We start from the raw sequence: 21,414 nt of genomic DNA on the forward strand, positions 1-21,414 counted from the left end.
CCACAGGAAGCCACCAGTGTGAGGGCAGTCTATACTTCTGCCAGAATGAGATCTATTGCCCTTTTATCTCAGGGTGGGGTGATATCACGAATGGTTATACCTAGGTTCCTGGAACACAGCTGGCCTAGCATGCATTGTGCACAAATTGGGGACTACCTAAACAAGGGTAGCCTAGAGCCCAACCTGGAGAAGGGTAGGAGTTAGGGGTGTTCTTATGGGGCAATTGGTTTACTCTCAGGCCACAAAGCAAGAGGTACCCAGGGGGACTGCATGCCTGGTGCACTTCTGAGGAGTTGAACCACCTCCATTAAGTGGCTAGCCCAAGACGGGGTGCCCTTGCAGTGTGGGGAGAGAGGCCCACCTGCACAGCAGGGGTCACTGGGGTATTCTTGACTAGTGGTTTTCCCCCAGGTCTCAGGAGGGTCATATACTAAACACCAAACAACCAGTGTCTTCCCTCCCCAAAGAGTACATTTCCCATCTGGTTCTTGTGTGTATTCATGGAGTCAGTGTGGAGGGCACCAGTAGGAGAAATTAGAAGTCAATCCCGGGGCACTTAATTGTGGGGCAATGGAAGAAGCTCTGATCAGAGTCCAGATCAGCCACACAGTGTTACTGGAAGTTCCGCCCTTTGGTAGAGGCTGTTGATAGGGGCAGTGGCAGCAAGACCGGTAGACAGATGGCACTGTAGCGTGAGTGCTCTGTACTCCTTAGAGGTGTTAATGCGAGGGGTGAGCTCCAAGCAGGAAAGCTGTGTTAGGGATGACATATGAACTTCAAGAGGGGTAGGATTAGCAGACCTGTTAAGCAAGGTGAGAGTGAGGCTGTCATTCTTAGGAGTAAAATGTGATAGCTTTAATCCATAGGCATCACCTTGTGGGTGGGGGTGACAGACCAGCACTGGGATGGATTTTGTCCACGGGCTGTGAGCCTCAAGAAATTTACTACTGCATTGAATTCGCATTCCACGTGGATACTTATGAGGCAGAGCAGAGAAGGAAAGGAAGAACAGACAATAATGGCCACTCATGCTGCCACCTGTATTAATATCCCCTATATCCAGCATGGACAGAGATGTTTGCCAGAGGAAGGGGTTTCACAGAACAGCAGAAGCCAAGTAAGACAACAGCAATGACAAGGGTAACTACTCAGCCTGTCTGTCCCATTACTTATTGGTAAGTTCGTCCTTTTGAAAAGTAACTTAAGGTCTGTGACAGGTTCACAGATATATTGAATGGGTGCCCCAGTAACTTTCTCCGGCACAGGTCTTATGCCCTGTAATTGTAAGGCAGAATGAGTGGTCACTGTTACTAGATGAGGTCCTATCCACTTGGGGTCTAACTGGTCTTGTGGATTTCCAGCCTTCCAGGTTTTCAAATAAACCCAATCCCTAGGAGAGAAAGGATGTAAAACCATGTCAGAAAGGGAAGGCAGCTGTGGATTCCTGCAGGCATGTAAAGCTTTGATTACTTCCCCTCCCTGTAAGGTATATTTCCATCGGTCCATAGCCCTAAGTTTCGTCTTCGAGCTGGGTCCTTCAGGAATGGGCCTCCCATACATAAGCTCCTAAGGATTCAACCTGAGCTTTCCTTTAGGGGCTACTTGCATTCTCAAAAGTGCTACAGGGAGAAGCAAGATCCAGGGTTGATGAGTGTCTTGACAAAGTTTGGTTAAGTTTCTTTTGAGGATTTGATTTATTCTACTTTTCCTAGGGACTGTGGTCTCCAAGTGGAGTATAAACCCCATGGAATTCCTAGAGCTTAGACTCCCTTAGTAATTCGGGAAAGGCAGGCCCACTGTCACTCTGGATGGACTTACGGAGCCCAAACCGAGGGATTATTTCCTTAAGTAGGGTCTTAGAGACCTCCAAGGCAGTCTCAGTTTGGGGGCGGGGGGAATGCCTCCATCCACCGGGAGGTGTCACTAAAACCCAGCAAATGTCTAAAAGTTCCTTGCGCCCAGGGCATGACTGTAAAATCACTTTGCCAGTCTTGACCTGGAAATGTGCCTCTAAACTGGGTGGGGGGGGTCACTCCATTGACCTTGGGGTTGGGGCAGGGGAGTGTTGGGCTTATTCCAGAGGCAGATAGGGCAAGCTTCAACCACCTGTTTAAGGAGATTATGGACATTGGGAGTAGTCATGCATTTGATGAACCACTGATATAGGGCCTCCTGCCTGTAATGTGTGCTCTGGTGAGCTTGCCTGGTGGCCTGCAGGGTAACAGCTGATGGGAGGAACCGCTGCCCATGACCATTAACCATCCATCCCAGATATTCTGGGCTTTTAAAATAGCCCCACCTCAAAGCCTTTTCCCTTTCTTCTGGGGTACATATGGGAGTGTAGGAGTTAAGGTCTGGGTGAGCTGGTAGGAGTGGCATTTGAAGTCCGTCCCCATCCTCAGCTACTTGTTTAGCTGCCATGTCTGCTCTGTTAACTCCTCTTTTTTTTTTTTTTTTTTTGCTTCTCCCTTTAGTTGGCCTCTGCAGTGAATAACTGCTACCTCCTTTGGCAGGAGTATAGCCTCCAGCAGCTGCATAATTTCCCTCCATTCTTTTTTTTTATTGGAGTATAATTGCTTTACAATGTGCTGGCTTCTGTATACAATGATGTGAATCATCTATATGTATACATATATCCCCTTCCTCTTGGACCTCCCAATCCCGCACTTCTAGGTCATCACAGAGAACCGAGCTGAGCTTCCTGTGCTTTATAGCAGGTTCACACTAGCTATTTTACAGGTAGTGTATCATGTCAATCCTAATCTCCCAATTCATCCCACCCTCCTCATCCCCCGCCATGTCCACATTATCCATTTTCCTACCACGGAAATAGGTTCATCTGTACCCTTTTGCTAGATCCCACATACACACGTTAATATACGGTATTTGTTTTTGTCTTTCTGACTTACTTCACTCTGTATGACAGATTCTAGGTCCATCTGCCTCACTACAAATAACTCAATTTTGTTCTAGGTCCATCTGCCTCACTACAAATAACTCAGTTTCGTTCCATTTTATGGCTGAGTAATATTCCATTGTAGATATATACCAAATCTTCTTTATCCATTCATCTGCTGTTGGACATTCAGGTTGTTTCCATGTGCTGGCTGTTGTAAAGAGTGCTGCAATGAACACTGGGGTACACGTGTCCTTTTGATTACCGTCTTCTCAGTATGTATGCCCACTAGTGGGATTGCTAGGTCATATAGTAGTTCTATTTTTAGTTTTTTAAGGAACCTCCATACTCTTTCTCCATAGTGGTGGTCTCAATTTATATTCACACCAACAGTGCAAGAGGGTTCCCTTTTCTCCACACCCTCTCCAGCATTTACTGTGTGTAGATTTTTTGATGATGGCCATTTTGACCGGTGTGAGGTGATACCTCATTGTAGTTTTGATTTGCATTTCTCTAATGATTAGTGATGTTGAGTACCTTTTCATGTGCCTCTTGGCCACCTGTATGTCTTCTTTAGTGAAATGTCTATTTAGATCTTCCACCCATTTTTTGATTGGGTTGTTTTTTTGATATTGAGCTGCATAAGCTGTTTGTATATTTTGGAGCTTAATCCTTGGTCGGTTACTTCATTTGCCTATATTTTCTCCCATTCTGAGGGCTGTTTTTTGTTTTGTTTGTAATTTCCTTTGCTGTGCAAAAGCTTTTAAGTTTAATTAGGTAACCCATTTGTCTTTGTTTTTATTTTCATTACTCTAGGAGGTGGGTCAAAAAAGATTTTGCTGTGGTTTATGTCAAAGAGTGTTCTGCCTGTGTTTTCCTCTAAGAGTTTTATAGTGTCTGGCCTTACATTTAGGTCTCTAATCCATTTTGAGTTTATTTTTGTGTATGGTGTTAGGGAGTGTTCTAATTTCATTCTTTTCCATGTAGCTACCTAGTTTTCCCAACACCACTTATTGAAGAGGCTGTCTTTTCTCCATTGTATATTCTTGCCTCCTTTGTCATAGATTAGGTGACCATAGGTGCTTGGGTTTATCTCTGGGCTTTCTCTCCTATACCACTGATCTATATTTCTGTTTTTGTGCCAGTACCATACTGTCTTCACTACTGTAGCTCTAGTACAGTCTGAAGTCAGGGAGCCTGATTCCTCCAGCTCCGTTTTTCTTTCTCAAGATTGCTCTGGCTATTCGGGGTCTTTTGTGTTTCCATACAAATTATAAAAGTTTTTGTTCTAATTTGGTGAAGAATGCCATTGGTAATTTAATAGGGATTGCATTGAATCTGTAGATTGCTTTTGGTAGTCATTTTCACAGTACTGATTCTTCCAATCCAAGAATATGGTGTATCTGTCCATCTGTTTATGTCATCTTTGATTTCTTTCATCAGTGTCTTATGGTTTTCTACATGCAGGTCTTTGGCCTCCTTAGGTAGGTTTATTCCTAGGTATTTTATTCTTTTTGCTGCAATGGTAAATGGGATTGTTTCCTTAATTTCTCTTTCTGATCTTTTGTTCTTAGTGCATAGGAATGGAAGAGATTTCTGTGCATTAATTTTGTATCCTGCAACTTTACCAAATTCATTAGTTTTCTGGTAGCCTCTTTAGGATTCTCTATAGTATAGTACCATGTCATCTGCAAACAGTGACAGTTTTACTTCTTTTCCAATTTGGATTCCTCTTATTTCTTTTTCTTCTCTGATTGCCGTGGCTAGGACTTTTGAATATGAGTGGCGAGAGTGGACATCCTTGTCTTGTAGCTGACCGTAGTGGAAATGCTTTCACTTTTTTACCTTTGTGAATGATGTTTGCTGTGGGTTTATCATATATGGCCTTTATTATGTTGAGGTAGGTTCCCTCTGTGCCCACTTTCTGGCGAGTTTTTATCATAAACGGGTGTTGAATTTTGTCAAAAGCTTTTTCTGCATCTATTGAGATGATCATATGGTTTTTATTCTTTAATGTGTTAATATGGTGTATCACATTGATTTGTGTATATTGAAGAATCCTTGCATCTCTGGGATAAATCCCACTTGACCATGGTGTATGATCCTTTTAATGTGCTGTTGGATTCTGTTTGCTAGTATTTTGTTGAGGATTTTTGTGTCTACGTTCATCAGTGATATTGCTGCAATTTTCTTTATGATATCTTTGGTGTTGGTATGAGGGTGATGGTGGCCTCGTAGAACGAGTTTGGGAATGTTACTCCCTCTGCAATTTTTTGGAAGAGTTTGAGAAGGATAAGTGTTAGCTCTTCTCTAAATGTTTGATAGAATTCACCTGTGAAGCCATCTGGTCCTGGACTTTTGTTTGTTGGAAGATTTTTAATTACACTTTCAATTTTATTACTTGTGATTTGTCTGTTTATATTTTCTATTTCTTCCTGGCTCTGTCTTAGAATTGTCCATTTTATTGGCATATAGTTCCTTGTAGTAGTCTCTTATGATCCTTGTATTTCTGCAGTGTCTGTTGTAACTTCTCCTTTTTCATTTCTAATTTTACTCGAGTCCTCTCCCTTTTCTTCTTGATGAGTCTGGCTAATGGTTTATCAATTTTGTTTACCTTCCTAAAGAACCAACTTTTAGTTTTTTTGACCTTGCTATTATTTTCTTCCATTCTGTTTCATTTATTTCTGCTCTGATCTTTATGATTTCTTTCCTTCTACTGACTTTGGGTTTTCTTCTTCTCTGGTTGCTTTAGGTATAAGGTTAGATTGTTTGAGATTTTTCTTGTTTCTTGTTTCTTGAGGTGAGACTAAATTGCTATAAACTTCCCTCCTAGAACTGCTTTTGCTGTGTCCTATAGGTTTTGGGTTGTCATACTTTGTCATTTATTTCTATGTATTTTTTATTTCCTCTTTGATTTCTTGAGCGATCTCTTGGTTATTTAGCAGTGCAGTGTTTAGCCTCCATGTGTGTGTTTTTAATTTTTTTCCTGTAATTGATTTCTAATCTCATAGTGTTGTGGTTGGAAAATATACTTGATACATTTTCAGTTTTCTTAAATTTACCAAGGCTTGATTTGTGACCCAAGATGTGATCTATCCTGGAGAACATTCCGTGAGCACTTGAGAAAAAAGTGTATTTCCACTTTTGGGTGGAAGGTCCTGTAAATATCCATTAAATCTATCTGGTCTGTTGTGTCATTTAAAGCTTGTGTTTCCTTATTTTCTGTATGGATGATCTATTAGTGTAAGTGGGGGTTAAAAGTCCCCCACTATTATTGTGGTACTGTCAATTTCCCCTTTTATGGCTATAAGCACTTGCCTTATGTATTGAGGTGCTCCTATGTTGGATGCATAAATACTTGTAATTGCTTTATTTTCCTCTTGGATTGATCCCTTGAGCATTATGTAGTGTCCTTCCTTATCTCTTGTAACCGTCTTTATTTTAAAATCTCTTTCATCTGATGAGTACTGCTACTCCAGCTTTCTTGTGATTTCAATTTGCATGGCATATCTCTTTCCATCCCCTCAACTTTCAGTCTGCATGTGTCCCTAGGTGTGAGGTGAGTTTCTTGTAGACAACATATATATGGGTCCTGTTTCTGTATCCATTCAGCCAGTCTCTGTCTTTTGGTTGGAGCATTTAATCCATTTACATTTAAGGTAATTATTGATATGTATATTCGTATTACCATTTTCTTAATTGTTTTGGATTTTTGTGGGTCTTTTTCTTTTGTGTTTCCTGCCTAGAGATGATCCTTTAGCATTTGTTGTAAAGCTGGTTTGGTGGTGGTGAATTCTCATAGCTTTTGCTTGTCTGTAAAGCTTTTGATTTCTCCGTCAAATCTGGATGAGAGCCTTGCTGGGTAGAGAGATCTTGGTTGTACGTTTTTCCCTTTCATGGCTTTAAATACATCCTGCCACTCCCTCTGGCCTGCAGAGTTTCTGCTGAGAAATCAGCTGATAACCTTATGGGAATTCCCTTGTATGTTATTTTCTTCTTTTCCCTTGCTGCTTTTAATATTTTTTCTTTGAATTTAATTTTTGTTAGTTTGACTAATATCTCGTTTGTTTGTTCTTTAGTTCTTCTAGGTCTTTGTTAAAGACCTTGATCTGTGCCTCCATTCTATTTCTGAGATTTTGGATCATCTTTACTATCATTACTCTGAATTCTTTTTCAGGTAGGTTACCTTGCTCCTTCATCTGTAACATAGTTTGTTGTCTGTTTTTTTGATGGGTGGGACCGTGTTCCTGTTTTACTGTTTGTTCGGCCTGAGGCTTCCAGCACTGGAGTTTGCAGGCAGTTGGGTAGAGCTGGGTCTTGGTGCTGAGATGAGGACCCTCTTGGAGACCTCACTCTGATTAATATTCCCTGGGGTCTCAGGTTCTCTGGTAGTCAAGCAGTTTGGACTCTGTGCTCTTACCACAGAAGCTCAGGCCTGACTTCTGGCCTGGGAACCAAGATCTCACAAGCTGCACAGCACAGTAAAAGAAAAAAGGCGCAGTACAATAACAAAGAATAAAAAATATATTAAGAAAAATAAAAATATAATTGAAAAATATAATTGAAACAACTACAACTAGGCAAAACAGAACCACAACATAAAAAAAGAAACAAAAAAAAGGGGGGGTGGGAAACAAGCCCAAAGGAGCAGAATAAAGATTAAAATGTAATTAGAAAAATAAAAAATTAGAAAAAATATAAATGAATCAACAAGAAGGTGAAACAACCACAACCTGAAAGAAGAAAAAAAAAGAAAAATGCCAGACAAGGCCTTGGCTGTGGAGGCAGAGTTTAGACAGGGAGTGGAACTTAGGCAGCAGCGGACTTTAGTGGGGGCAGCAGGGCCTAGGCTCAGGTCCTTGTAGCTGGAAAAAGCCTTGGGGGTGGGATCTAGGCTTAGACCATGGCCTGAGGGGTGCCTTGCACTGTGGAGTTTGGAGGTAAAGGGGTGTGTGGGCAGGGTTTAGGCCCAGCAGGGTTGGAGGGGGTCTTAGGGTGCTGTATGTAGGGGTGGGGCTTAGGCTTTGTGCAGCAGGAAGGAGACTCTGAGGGTGGAGCATTAGTCCTGGGAGCCCAGGAGGCTCCCTGGTGCCCAAGAGGGCAGGGGAAGCACTCGTTGCTCTCTTCCACTCCTCTGCTCTCCTGCAGGTCTCCCCCATCACTGCTGAACCCCTAATGTGGGTGGGCCCCAGTGGGTGTAGAAACTCCTCCCCTTCCCCAGCTGCCTCTCAGAGGCACCTGTCCCCTCAGTCTGGTCTTTACTTGTGCTCCCCCTTCCCTCCCTCCCACTCCCTCAAGACCCACATGGCTGAAGGGGGCCTTGGTGGGCAGAGGGTCAGGCCTGGGATCTCAGCAGGCTCCCTGGGGCCCAAGTGGGTAGGGGAAATGCTGGCTGCGCTCCCTTCTGATCCTCTGCCCTCCCAACAGTCCCCCTTCTTCCCCCTTGGGGCATGGGAGCCCCTCCCCTACCCCAGCTGCCTCTCAGGGGTGCTGGTTCTGCTCCCCACCACCTCTCCCCCTTCCTCCCCACAAATCCTAAGCAGTTGCTTAGGACATCCTAAGGGGTTTTCTGGACATCCGAGGGGGTTTTCCTTCAGTCCCTGGATGACTTCTTGAACCCTATTCTTATTTATGGGATTCTTCACAGACTATTGAATGCCCTGAAGTATCAAGTCCCTGAAATGTGTGAGGTGCTGCTGACCGTTTTCCTCTTAATGGTTCCACCCCTAGAGTCCATGTCAGGAATGGCCTGGATTCAACAAGTCTGGTATAGAGTGTGCCCTGCATTATTTTGATTGGTCTCATCAGCTTCCTCCTTTGCATTAGTTATAATCAGTGCCTTTTCTTCCCCAGAGACTAAGATGTTCAGGAGGGTTTGGACACCCACCCAAGTGGGGAAAGGAGTGTGGAATATTCCTCAGACTAAATTGGGCAGGGAGGCCAAATGCCCATTTGGCATGTGTCCAGTTCTCCATTTGCTCAGCTACAAGGACCCAAGGACTTTGGACGATTTTCTAGTCCTTTTCTTCTTTTCCCAGCAGGCAAAGTGATTTTCCTGAAATCTGGCAGAAACATTTGTAAAGAGTTTGTGTCTGAGAAGGGATCCCTAGGGATCTGCAGTGGAGGGTAGTGGGGAGAGACCTGTCCAACAGAGACATGTACCCTGCCCCGGGATGGCAAATTGGGATACAACAGACCAACACCAAGGATGTGCTCTTGGGTTTTTGATTACATCCTGAAGGTGGGAATGCAGCAGGGGTTCTGGGGGCTGTGTGCATTCACAGTTGCCTACTTACATTTGCTTCAGTCAGCAGGATGCCTAGTGCTCATCTACCCTGCTCTGTGACAGACTTATCCTTTCATGGAAGTCTTCCAGTGGTAAGTGCCCCCGCAGCCTTTAAAAATGCTCAACGTGTGCCCACATTTGCAGCAAGGGGTTTCAAGAGCATCAGGACAGACAACAGAGACTGAAGCTTCAATCGTATCAAGAACAGACTAGGACTTACAACACACACAGAAAACAAAGAGATGTTCTTACCATGTGGTGGCCTCTCGTCCAGTCTAGTCCCCTTTTGGGGAACCAGTTCAACGAGACAGCCAATTGTTCAATCTCACTCACTAGAGGACTGGCTATATTTAGACAACTATGTAGCTGTATGGATCCCAAGGAGGGGTCCATACAACTTAATTTGGCAAAAAAAGCAGTGTACACATTCAATGTAATCCCTCCAATATTCAAGCTGCATTTCTCATGGAAACAGAACAAACAATCCTACCACTTGTATGGAACAACAAAGAACCCTGAATAGCCTAAGTGAGCCTAAGAGAAAAACACAGCTGGAAGCATCTCCCTCCGTGACTTCCTACTACACTATGAAGCTATAGTAACTAAAACAGTGTAGTTCTGGCACAAAAACAGGTGTATGGGCCGGAGGAACCAAAACCCATTTGTACGTTATCAGTTAATTCATGACAAAGGAGCCAAGAACACAAGACAGGGAAAGGACAGTCCCCTCAATAAATGGTGCCAAGAAAGCTCTACACCAAACATCAAAGAACACCAGACACTGTCAACACCACACACAAAACTAATATCCACATCAAGCTCTTCCTCTGCTGGGTCCTCTGAAAATGGACCCCCGCCCCTTAGCAGTAAAGCACACACAGGAGGTTTCTCCCCCGCTTTTCCTCACCTTTTCCTCCCATGGTGGTGCCTCCTGGCAGTTCCTGAAGACATCTGGTTCCTGCCTGCATGGACTCAACAGTGTTGTCCCAATGCTGAAACCATGGCCGATCCTGAAGAGACTGAACTTCAATCAGCAGCATGAGAAGCCAAGTTCCTTCACGAGCCAAGTTCATCAGTGGAGCACATATGCACCTCAAGGATCAGCAAGGTGGGCGTACCACCTCCTGCTGGCCAACTGGGAAGTGCAGGCCACAACCTCTCAGTTCAGTGGAGCCCATGCTCCAAGCTGGCAAGCCTGTAGAAACCACTAAATTTGGAAATTCAAACTGAAATGGAGCCAAATATCCCATGACTTCTCCAAAAAGAGTTACAGAATAATTGGAAACCATATGCAATCAAAAGAATGTAGACACAAACTTTACAGCCTACACCAAAATTCACTCAAAATTGTCCACAGACAAATTTAAAATGGAAAACTATAAAGATGGATTTTAACTCAAAAGCCTATCCACAAAAGAAATAAAATGAACATGGACTTTAAAAATTTAAAACATTAAACTCCATGAAATACCTTATTCAGAAAACCAAAAGACATGCCACAAACTGAAAGAAAAATTATTTGCAAAATGATAAAAGATTTGTACTCAAATTACACCAAGAAATCTAGAACAAACCTCCTTAAAAATGGGTGAAGATTAGAACAGACACCTGGCCAAAGAAGATTATACAGACAGTAAATAAGCATACAAGAATATGCCCAACATCATATACCATTAAGGAATTACAAATGAAAACAAAGAGATAGCACTGCACACCTATTAGAATTATAAACTCCAAAAAAAAAAAGCCACTACTGATTGATGGGAGGTGAACAGGAACTCTCCTTTACTGCTGGTGAAATGCATATACAGCTACTTTAAAAGATATTTTGGAAGTTTTTTCCAAAGCTAAATAAGACTCACCTGAGGATCCAACATCCTGCCTCCAGTATTTAGACAACTGCTTTTCCGAACTATGTCCAAACGCAAACAAGGATGTAATTAAGCACAGCACTTCTACTCATAATGGCTATAAACTTAAAGAAACCAGGATGTTCTTCAGTAGAAGAATGCATAAGCAAATTGGGGTACCTCCATTTCAAGGGGAGCAGAATATGCCACCCCAATATGCCTCTTGGCATAAGGATTATTTTGAGCTGATTATTTTTTGTTTTTTTAAAAAGAAGACAACATGAGAATCTCTGAACCAAGTCAAGACTGCCCTTTTGTGAGGGAAATACATATATTTATAAGGGAAATCTCCATTTGAAAGGTTATCTCCCTTTCCATTACAAGGAATGGAAGGATGACTAAATCTCAAGAAACTCTACCAATGGAGAAAGCTACTACTTAAATCTGCACAACACCCATACCCTTCCTTTCTTTTGTCTTTAGATGAAGATGGTATTTAAGGTGATGGCTTGGGCCATTTCAGGGCATTACTCAGTGTTCCTGAGTATCTCCCTTGCATATAGGAGGTACATATGTTATTAAACTTCTGATTATTTGTCTCCAGTTCATCTGCCTTTCATTTTTTATGGGGGGTAAGGAGGGGATCTCAATGAAGACCAAAGAAGGGTAGAGGGAAAATTATTTTTCCTTCCATATATGCAATGGTATAGCAAAGGAGTGAACCATCAACCACCTTACATGTATATTGCTAAGCAGAAGAATCCAGTCTGAAGTGCTAAACACTGTATGAACCCATTTATGATATTTGGAAACAGGTAAAACAGATGGTAAACAGGTTATGGGTGGGGGATTGAATTCCATACAATACTTCAGTGATGAATACCTGCCACTATGCATTTGTCTAAACCCAGAAACTTTTACAGCCCAACAAATAAATCATAATGTATTCAATTTTAGTTATTTAGCATATGGGAGTGCCACAGGATGCATTACAGAATTTAACAAAAACTGATTTAGTAATGTATGAGAAAACCTCACTGTTGGTAGTGGGACAAAAGGTGCTGACCTTAGTAATTCTGGAAGTAAATGGAATCTCTAGACTAAATGCAAAATGTACTGTACCCAAACAGTAGACTCGAAGTTCTTTCCCTGCAGGCAGGAGCTAAGAATGTTGAAGCCACTGTATCTGTAATCTGGAATGGAACAAGCAATGAATTCAAAAAATGACAGATGGTGGAAGCCAGGTTTCTCGCCACTGGAATAGGAAGCTATAGATAAGCAAAGGGAGAAGGTTACAATATCCATGTAATAATGGATCAGGGTGATGACATGTATATAAATTCATCTTTAGTTTAACATGGATACAGACAGTTCCACATAGAAATCTTTATAATTAGGTGTATATATGCACAGGTTGGAATACATGCATATATATTTCAGTGCATTATCAGCTGAGTACATTTAGCTTTCAAATGTAAGTTTTTAATACCATCCTCTAATTAAAGGAATCGGGGCTCTTTGAAGAAATGGCTGCTACTAGGACTCAGTAAATATATGAGCCAGGATAATCTTAAAGTATCAAAGTAAAGAAGTACCAGCAGGGGGTTGGGAGCTGGGGGGACGGACGACTCACAAGATGTTTTCATTTGACATAATTCCATGAGACAGTAGAGAAAGCGCTCAACAGTCAAAGCAAGAATGAACTAAGCACCCAAATACTGTACTGTACTGCTGAATTATAACCACAAGTGTAAAAACTATTCAGGTGTCCACACTAGTAAAATGACTACAAACACTTTTTATGAACTGTGTTGAATAGAAATGTCCTATGCAGAAGAATTCCAAATAACTGATGTAGACACACAGCCAGCCATCCATCGAGGAGGGTAACCCTAACCCTCTTCTGAAGTGTGGATTCTTCCTAAATAAGATACACAGTATGGACATGGGAAAAATTACTTCACAGCAGGAAAAACTGACAAACAGGACCTCAGCCACGTGACCAAAGTTAACATGAATGGTGATAAGTTGCCTTGAGAGCCTGTTCCTTTGACCTAAAATGATGAGAACGCACTTGACCTAAAATGATGAGAACGCAGTTGACCTCTGTGATTTGCTTCCTCAAAACCCATAAACCCAGTCTAATCATGACAGAAAAACACTGCGTAAATCCCAACATGGGACAGTCTACAAAATACCTGACCAGTCCTCCTCCATAAGGAGAAACAAGCAGAGTCCGAGAAACTGTCAAAGGCCAGAAGAACCTAGACAGACATGATGACTACATGTCATGTGGTGCCCTGGATGGGATCTGGGACAGAAAAAGGAAAAACAAAGGGAACTAGAATAAAATATGGACTTCAGTTAATATATAAAAAGGTATCAATATGTGTTCATTCATTGTGACAATTCTGTAGGAAGCTAGAAGGAAGGAAAAATTAAAAGTCAAATAAGAGAAAGCTATTATATCAAACTGGAAATGTAGAGGAAATGGGTGATTTTGTAATAAAAACACATTAACAAAATGCCCCTAAAATAAGGCAAATACAAACAGACCAATTAGCCACCCAGGGACCCCTTTCCCCTGCTGGTTCTCCTCTCATTACTCTGGGGTTTCCCTCTTCTAGACAGGGAAGGAACAAGAACAGAGATGCCCAGCAGCTCCCCTAAGATCTGACCCCACCCAGTGTTGCCACCTCTGCCCACCATGACCCCCCAGATGAGGACACCTGCCAAAGGGAGCCTCAGGGATTATTGGTTCTGATGTGTCAGCAAGGAATTTTTTAATTCCAAGGGACTGGACACACTTACTGATAGGAAATAAGTTAATAAATTTAATAAATTTCTTAATGATAGAAAGAAAATAATATACTTGCAAGACGCAGTTATAGGAGTGGTTTTGAGCCTGGTGAGACAAGCTCACACTCTCACAGTATGACCTGGTCCCTTTCTCTTACTAAGTGACTTTGTGGTGGCCCCATCCACAGGCACAGTCTCTCTCTCTGCATGAGGAGCCTTCAGCAACTGCAGGCTAACACCCACTCATGTCCATCCTACTGGGAAGGGTCTCTCCTCCTTTAGGTTCCATGAAAAGTCATGGCTTTAAATACCTTTGCTCTGGCTTGGGTCATGGTCTCATGCTTGAACCCACCAGAGCGCCAAGAGGATGGAACATGGGATTGGCTAGAGGTGGATCATATGCCCATCTTCAAGGGGGGGTGGAACATGGGATCAATCCTCTGCAAATGTGTGGACCGGAAGCAGGCAAGATGTAATTCCCAAAAGCTGAGATGTTAAGAATAGATGCTGGGTTGGGGAAAGCAGCAGATACCACGTTACTGACAGCCTACTGCATAGCTGTGTATCTGAAGCCCAAGGAAGGACGGGATTCACTTAGGGTCAGGGGCTGTGGCCACTCATCCACTCCTGTCCTCCCAGTTTGGCAAGAAGCTCTTCCACTTGCTGAAAAGGCAACTTTGTTGCTGGTGGTAAACTCAGGGTTCCTGGTTTGGGCATCCGGTCCTCACATTTTAAAGACTGGCCAAGAATAGCCTGTGTGCCCTCAGAAGGCACACAGACCTCATTCCTGGCCCTGGGGGGTGGGAGCCATGCCTACCCCTTGGCCACATTACTCACTCACCCACAAGGAACAAATTTGCTCATTTTCCAGTCTCTTCTCTCTATGAAGAGCAGAGACCAACTACTAGAGTTGCAGATAAATTCTTATTCCATGAAACAGAGGGAGTCTCGTGGATTATTTTATACCATGATAACACAGTTGGTGTCTTTCCAGAGACCACAGGGTATGGGCCAGGGATGCACATATCTCCCCAAGGCCATATGGCCACAACATGAAGCTGCCTGTTAGGAGGCCCAGATGCTTCCATACCTTTGATTCTCAATGAACATGAATGTCAATCTTTGTTACAACCAGAAGGTCAAAGAATTTCAGGGCCACAGTCTGTTCATTATTGTCATGACCAGGGCCAAGCTCAACATTTGGAGCGTTATTACTTGTCTTGGCAGGCTAAGAGGCTGTAAGGGAAGAGACATTTGTCTCAATGACATGGATGTTGGGAACTGAAACATCCCAAGGAACTGTCTAGGCTGCCCAGGTAGTTGTTCAATTACCCAGCAGCACAATCAGTAATTGGCCACAGGGGGCTTGAGGGGCCAAGGCTGACCTGAGCTGGAAGACCATGGATGTCTGCCTGGATGCTCAGAGGCCAAGGGCTGTTCTGAGACCTGTTTCTACACCCATGCAGATGGAACAAAGGACACATCCAGTCCCAGGAGGACCCCACCAGACCTCAAGAAGGCAGCACCTGGGGGCTGGCAGCTCAATGCACCCACTCCTGTATAAAATCCACACGTCGGGGCTTCCCTGGTGGCGCACTGGTTGGGAATCTGCCCGCCGATGCAGGGGACACGGGTTCAAGCCCTGGTCTGGGAAGATCCCACATGCCGCAGAGCAACTGAGCCCGTGCACCACAACTACCAAGCCTGCGTTCTAGAGCCCGTGTGCCACAACTACTGAGCCTGAGTGCCACAACTACTGAAGCCCATGTGCCTAGAGCCCATGCTCCACAACAAGAGAAGCCACCACAATGAGAAGCCCGCGCACCGCAACAAAGAGTAGCCCCCGCTCGCTGCAACTAGAGAAATCCCATGTGCAGCATCGAAGACCCAACACAGCAAAAAAAAAAAAAAAAAAAAAAATCCACACGTGTCTACTGAGTACCCTGCATGTCAGGGCTCTGCTGGACGTGGGGCTGCCCTGACAGAGTGGGGCCTGCATCACCCTTCCCAGGTGGGAGCGTGGAGGGAAACCCTGCATGACCTCTGAGACCCTAAGAACACTTGGCTGAGGTTGAGTTCAGTTTGGAAAAGTGAGTGGCCAGAGCAGACATTTCATTCATCTTCTATCAGAGCCCAGAACAGGAGAAGGAGAAAAGCAATGGCCTAGCTCAACCCTGACCCCTAATCCTGACACTGATCCTAACCCTAAACTCTGACCCTGACCCTAAACCCTGACCTAACCTTAGCTCTAGCCTATACCCTAAACCTGTACCTTACCCTAACCCATATTCGTACCCATATCCTACCTGTACCCTAATTCTAACCCATACCCTAACACCCATACTCCAACACAGAACCCTAAGACCAAAACCCTGAGACCAAAACCATAAACCTTAACCAATAAACAAAACCATAACCATAATCAAACCGTAACGCTTATTAATTAACCATATGCATAAATAAGTCATAACCATAAAAATTAGATCGCAACAGCAAACATAAACCACAACCCAACTTGGCCCCCACACCAGTCTCAGCCCTAATGCTAACCCTCCAAACCACTAACACCAAACCAAATGAATAAAAATCACACAAATACATCATAAAAAAGAAAACAACAGCAGTATACCTTATAAATAGGAATGTAAGAATCCTCCACAAATAAGAGCATGAAACCAACTGGACATGAAACGGATGATGCCACAAGCAAATGTCTTTACACCAGAAAGGTCAGGTTGTTCAACATTAAAACTAAGCAATGTATTAAACCACAATAAAGGTGTGAAGTAAAAACACATGATCATATCAATTATTACAGAAAAAGCTATAATCAAAATCCAGTGCTATTTCATGATACAAACACTCAAGGAAGTAGGAATAAAAGGAAATTTGTTCAATATGGAAAAGAGTAGTATACAAAGCCACAGGAAACATCAAGCTCAAGTTAAAGATTTATTCTTGAAATCAGAAACAAGGCTAGGAAGCTGGCCTTCACCACTGTTACTCAATAGTGTACTAGAGGTTCTACCCAGTCTTGAGGAAACAAATAAAAGGCACCCATGTGTCAATGGAAAAATTAAAACTGTGTCTATGCACACAACACAGACTATATCATCTTATAAATAAAACTTCCTTTATCAACAAAAAATTATTTGAGCTAGTCAACTAATTCAGCAAAATTACAGGAAAACTATCAGGCTCGGAGTCTGACGTGGCTGACTGTAGGGAGCTCCGCAACCCATTGGTACCGAACCACTCCCCTCAAAAATGATCCAATTGATGTTCAAACTGACAGGCTCCTGGATTAGAACTCACCTTTAAATGGTAGCAATAAAAAAAGCTTGGTGGGGAGTTGACCTAAACCCAATCCTAACTTGCAAAAGAAGGAAAGCTGAAGTTGAAGGTTTGAGGCCATCAATCTTGTGACATATCTTACATGAAAAACATTAGCAAACTAGACAAGAAAAGGATTACTGACCAAAACTGAAGGAAAACAGCTAACAGGACTTATATGAGATTGATTCATTATAAGGAACTGGCTGACTGGCTCATGCAACTGCAGAGGCTAACAAATCTGAAGATCTGTAAGAACGGGCAATCTAGGATTGGTTCAAGATGGCAGAGTAGAAGGACGTGCTCTCACTCCCTCTTGCGAGAGCACCGGAATCACAACTAACTGCTGAACGATCATCGACAGGAAGACACTGGAACTCACCAAAAAAGATACCCCACATCCAAAGACAAAGGAGAAGCCACAATGAGATGGCAGGAGGGGCGCAATCACAATAAAATCAAATCCCATAACTGCTGGGTGGGTGACTCACAAACTGGAGAACACTTATACCACAGAAGTCCACCCACTGGAGGGAAGGTTCTGAGCCCCATGTCATACTTCCCAACCTGGGGATCTGGCAACAGGAGGAGGAATTCCTAGAGAATCAGACTTTGAAGGCTACTGGGATTTGATTGCAGAACTTCAACAGGACTGGGGGAAGCAGAGACTCCAATCTTGGAGGGCACACACAAAGTAGTGTGTGCACTGGGACCCAGGGGAAGGAGCAGTGACCCCATAGGAGACTGAACCACACCTACCAACTAGTGTTGGAGGGTCTCCTGCAGAGGTGGGGGGTGGCTGTGGCTCACCGTGAGGACAAGGACACCGGCAGCAGAAGTTCTGGGAAGTACTCTTTGGCGTGAGTCCTCCCAGAGTCTGCCATTAGCCCCACCAAAGACCCTGGTAAGGCTCCAGTGTTGGGTCACCTCAGGCCAAACAGCCAACAGAGAGGGAACCTAGCCCCATCCATTAGCAGACAAGCAGATTAAAGTTATACTGAGCTCTGCCCACCAAAGTAACACTCAGCTCTACCTACCACCAGTCTCTCCCATCAGGAACGTGCACAAGCCCCTTAGATAACCTCATCCACCAGAGGGCAGACAGCAGAAGAAGAATTACAATCCTGAAGCCTGTGGACCAAAAACCACATTCACAGAAAGACAGACAGAAAGACAGACAAGATGAAAAGGCAGAGGGCTATGCACCAGATGAAGGAACAAGATAAAACCGGAGAAAAACTAAATGAAGTGGAGATAGGCAAACTTCCAGAAAAAGAATTCAGAATAATGATAGTGGGCTTCCCTGGTGGCGCAGTGGTTGAGAGTCCGCCTGCCAATGCAGGGGGACATGGGTTCGTGCCCCGGTTGGGGAAGATCCCACATGTCGCGGAGTGGCTGGGCCCGTAAGCCATGGCCGCTGAGCCCGCGCATCCGGAGCCTGTGCTCTGCAACGGGACAGGCCACAACAGTGAGAAGCCCGCATACCAAAAAAAAAAGAAAAAGAAAGAATAATGATAGTGAAGATGATCCAGGACCTAGGAAAAGGAATGGAGGCCAAGATCGAGAAGATGCAAGAAGTGTTTAACAAAGATCTAAGAATTAAAGAACAGACAAACAGAGAAGAACAACACAGTAACTGAAATGAAAAATACACTAGAAGGAATCAATAGCAGAATAACTGAGGCAGAAGAACAGATAAGTGACCTGGAACACAGAATGGTGGAATTCACTGCTGCAGAACAGAATAAAGAAAAAAGAATGAAAAGAAATGAAGACAGCTTAAGAGACCTATGGGACATTAAATGCAACAACATTTGCGTTATAGGGGTCCCTATAGGGAAGGAGAAGAGAGAGAGAAAGGACCTGAAAAATATTTGAAGAGATTATAGTCGAAAACTTCCCTAACATGGGAAAGGAAATAGTTAATCAAGTCCAGGAAGTGGACAGTCCCAGGCAGGATAAACCCAAGGAGAAACACGCAGAGATACAGAGTAATCAAATTGGCAAAAATTAAAGAAAAATTATTGAAAGCAACAAGGGAAAAATGACAAATAACATAGAAGGGAACTCCCATAAGGTTAACAGCTGATTTCTTAGCAGACGCTACAAGCCAGAAGAGAGTGGCATGACATATGTAAAGTGATGAAAGGGAAGAACCTACAACCAAGATTACTCTACCAGGCAAGGATCTCATTCAGATTTGATGGAGAAATCAAAAGCTTTACAGACAAGCAAAAGCTAAGGGAATTCACCACCACCAAACCGGCTCTAAAACAAATGCTAGAGGAACGTCTCTAAGTTGGAAACACAAGAGATGAAAAGGACCTACAAAAACAAACCCATAAAAATTAAGAAAATGGTAACAAGAACGTACATATCGATAATTACCTTAAACGTGAATGGATTAAATGCTCCAACCAAAAGACAAAGGCTTGCTGAATGGATACAAAAACAAGACCCATATATATGTTGTCCACAACAGACTCACTTCAGACCTAGGGACACAGACTGAAAGTGAGGGGATGGAAAAAGATATTCCATGCAAATGGAAATCAAAAGAAAGGTGGAGTAGCAATACTCATATCAGATAAAATAGACTTTAAAATAAAGAATGTTACAGGAGACAAGGAAGGACACTACATAATGATCAAGGGATCAATCCAAGAAGATATAACAGTTATAAATATATATGCACCCAACATAGGAGAACCTCAATACATAAGGCAACAGCTAACAGCTATAAAAGGGGAAATCGACAGTAACATAATAACAGTGGGGGACTTTTAACACCTCACTTACACCAATGGACAGATCATCCAAACAGAAAATTAATAAGGAAACACAAGCTTTAAATGACACAATAGACCAGATAGATTTAATGGATATTTATAGGACATTCCATCCAAAAACAGCAGATTACACTTTTTTCTCAAGTGCGCACAGAACATTCTCCAGGATAGGTCACATCTTGGGTCACAAATCAAAGCTCAGTAAATTTAAGAAAACTGAAATCATATCAAGCATCTTTTCTGACCACAACTCTATCAGATTAGAAACCAATTACAGGGAAAAAAACGTAAAATACACAAGTACGTGGAGGCTAAACAATACGTTACTAAATGCCAAGAGATCACTGAAGAAATCAGAGGATATCAAAAGATACCTAGAGACAAATGACAATGAAAACATGAGGATCCAAAACCTATAGGATGCAGCAAAAAGCAGTTCTAAGAGGGAATTTTATAGCAATACAAGCCTACCTTAAGAAATAAGAAAAATTTCAAACAATCTAAACTTACACCTAAAGGAACTAGAGAAAGAAGAACAAACAAAACCCAAAGTTAGCAGAAGGAAAGAAATCATAAAGATCAGAGCAGAAATAAATGAAATAGAAAAAAGAAAACAAAAGCAAAGATGAATAAAACTAAAACCTGGTTCTTTGAGAAGATAAACAAAATTGATAAACCATTAGCCAGCCTCATCAAGAAAAAGAGGGAGAGGACTCAAATCAATAACATTAGAAATGAAAAAGGAGAAGTTACAACAGACACTGCATAAATACAAAGCATCCTAAGAGACTACTACAAGCAACTCTATGCCAATAAAATGGACAACCTGGAGGAATGGACAAATTCTTAGAAAAGTATAACCTTCCAAGACTGAACCAGGAAGAAATAGGAAATATGAAGAGGCAAATCACAAGTAATGAAATTGAAACTGTGATTAAAAATCTTCCAACAGGGCTTCCCTGGTGGCGCAGTGGTTGAGAGTCCGCCTGCCGATGCAGGGGAAACGGGTTCGTGCCCCGGTCCGGGAAGATCCCACATGCTGCGGAGCAGCTGAGCCATGAGCCAGGCTGCTGAGCCTGTGCGTCTGGAGCCTGTGCTCCGCAACGGGAGAGGCCACAACAGTGAGAGGCCCATGTACCACAAAAAAAAAAAAAAAAAAAATTCTTCCAACAAACAAAAGTCCAGAACCAGATGGCTTCACAGGTGAATTCTATCAAACATTTAGAGATGAGCTAACACCCATCCTTCTCAAACTCATTCAAAAAAATTGCAGAGGAAGGAACACTCCCAAACTCATTCTCTGAGGCCACCATCACTGATACCAAAACCAGACAAAGATGCTACAAAAAAAAGAAAATTACAGACCAACGTCACTGGTGAATACAGATGCAAAAATCCTGAACAAGATACTAGCAAACAGAATCCAACAACACATTAAAAGGATCATATACCAAGATCAAG

The 21,414-nt window shown here is 42.8% G+C and overlaps 1 long non-coding RNA gene across 1 annotated transcript in view; it reads right to left on the minus strand.

Annotated features, from left to right (window-relative positions):
* Positions 1–5,354: 5,354 nt before the first annotated feature.
* LOC117199159 (uncharacterized) overlaps positions 5,355–21,414 on the minus strand; it is a 36,732-nt gene continuing 20,672 nt past the window's right edge. The window contains exon 6 of the long non-coding RNA XR_007471380.1: positions 5,355–7,365. This is a non-coding gene — a long non-coding RNA (uncharacterized LOC117199159). The remainder of the gene's footprint in view (positions 7,366–21,414) is intronic.

This window comes from Orcinus orca, chromosome 14 (assembly GCF_937001465.1).
Source record: "Orcinus orca chromosome 14, mOrcOrc1.1, whole genome shotgun sequence".
Lineage (NCBI taxonomy): Eukaryota > Metazoa > Chordata > Mammalia > Artiodactyla > Delphinidae > Orcinus > Orcinus orca.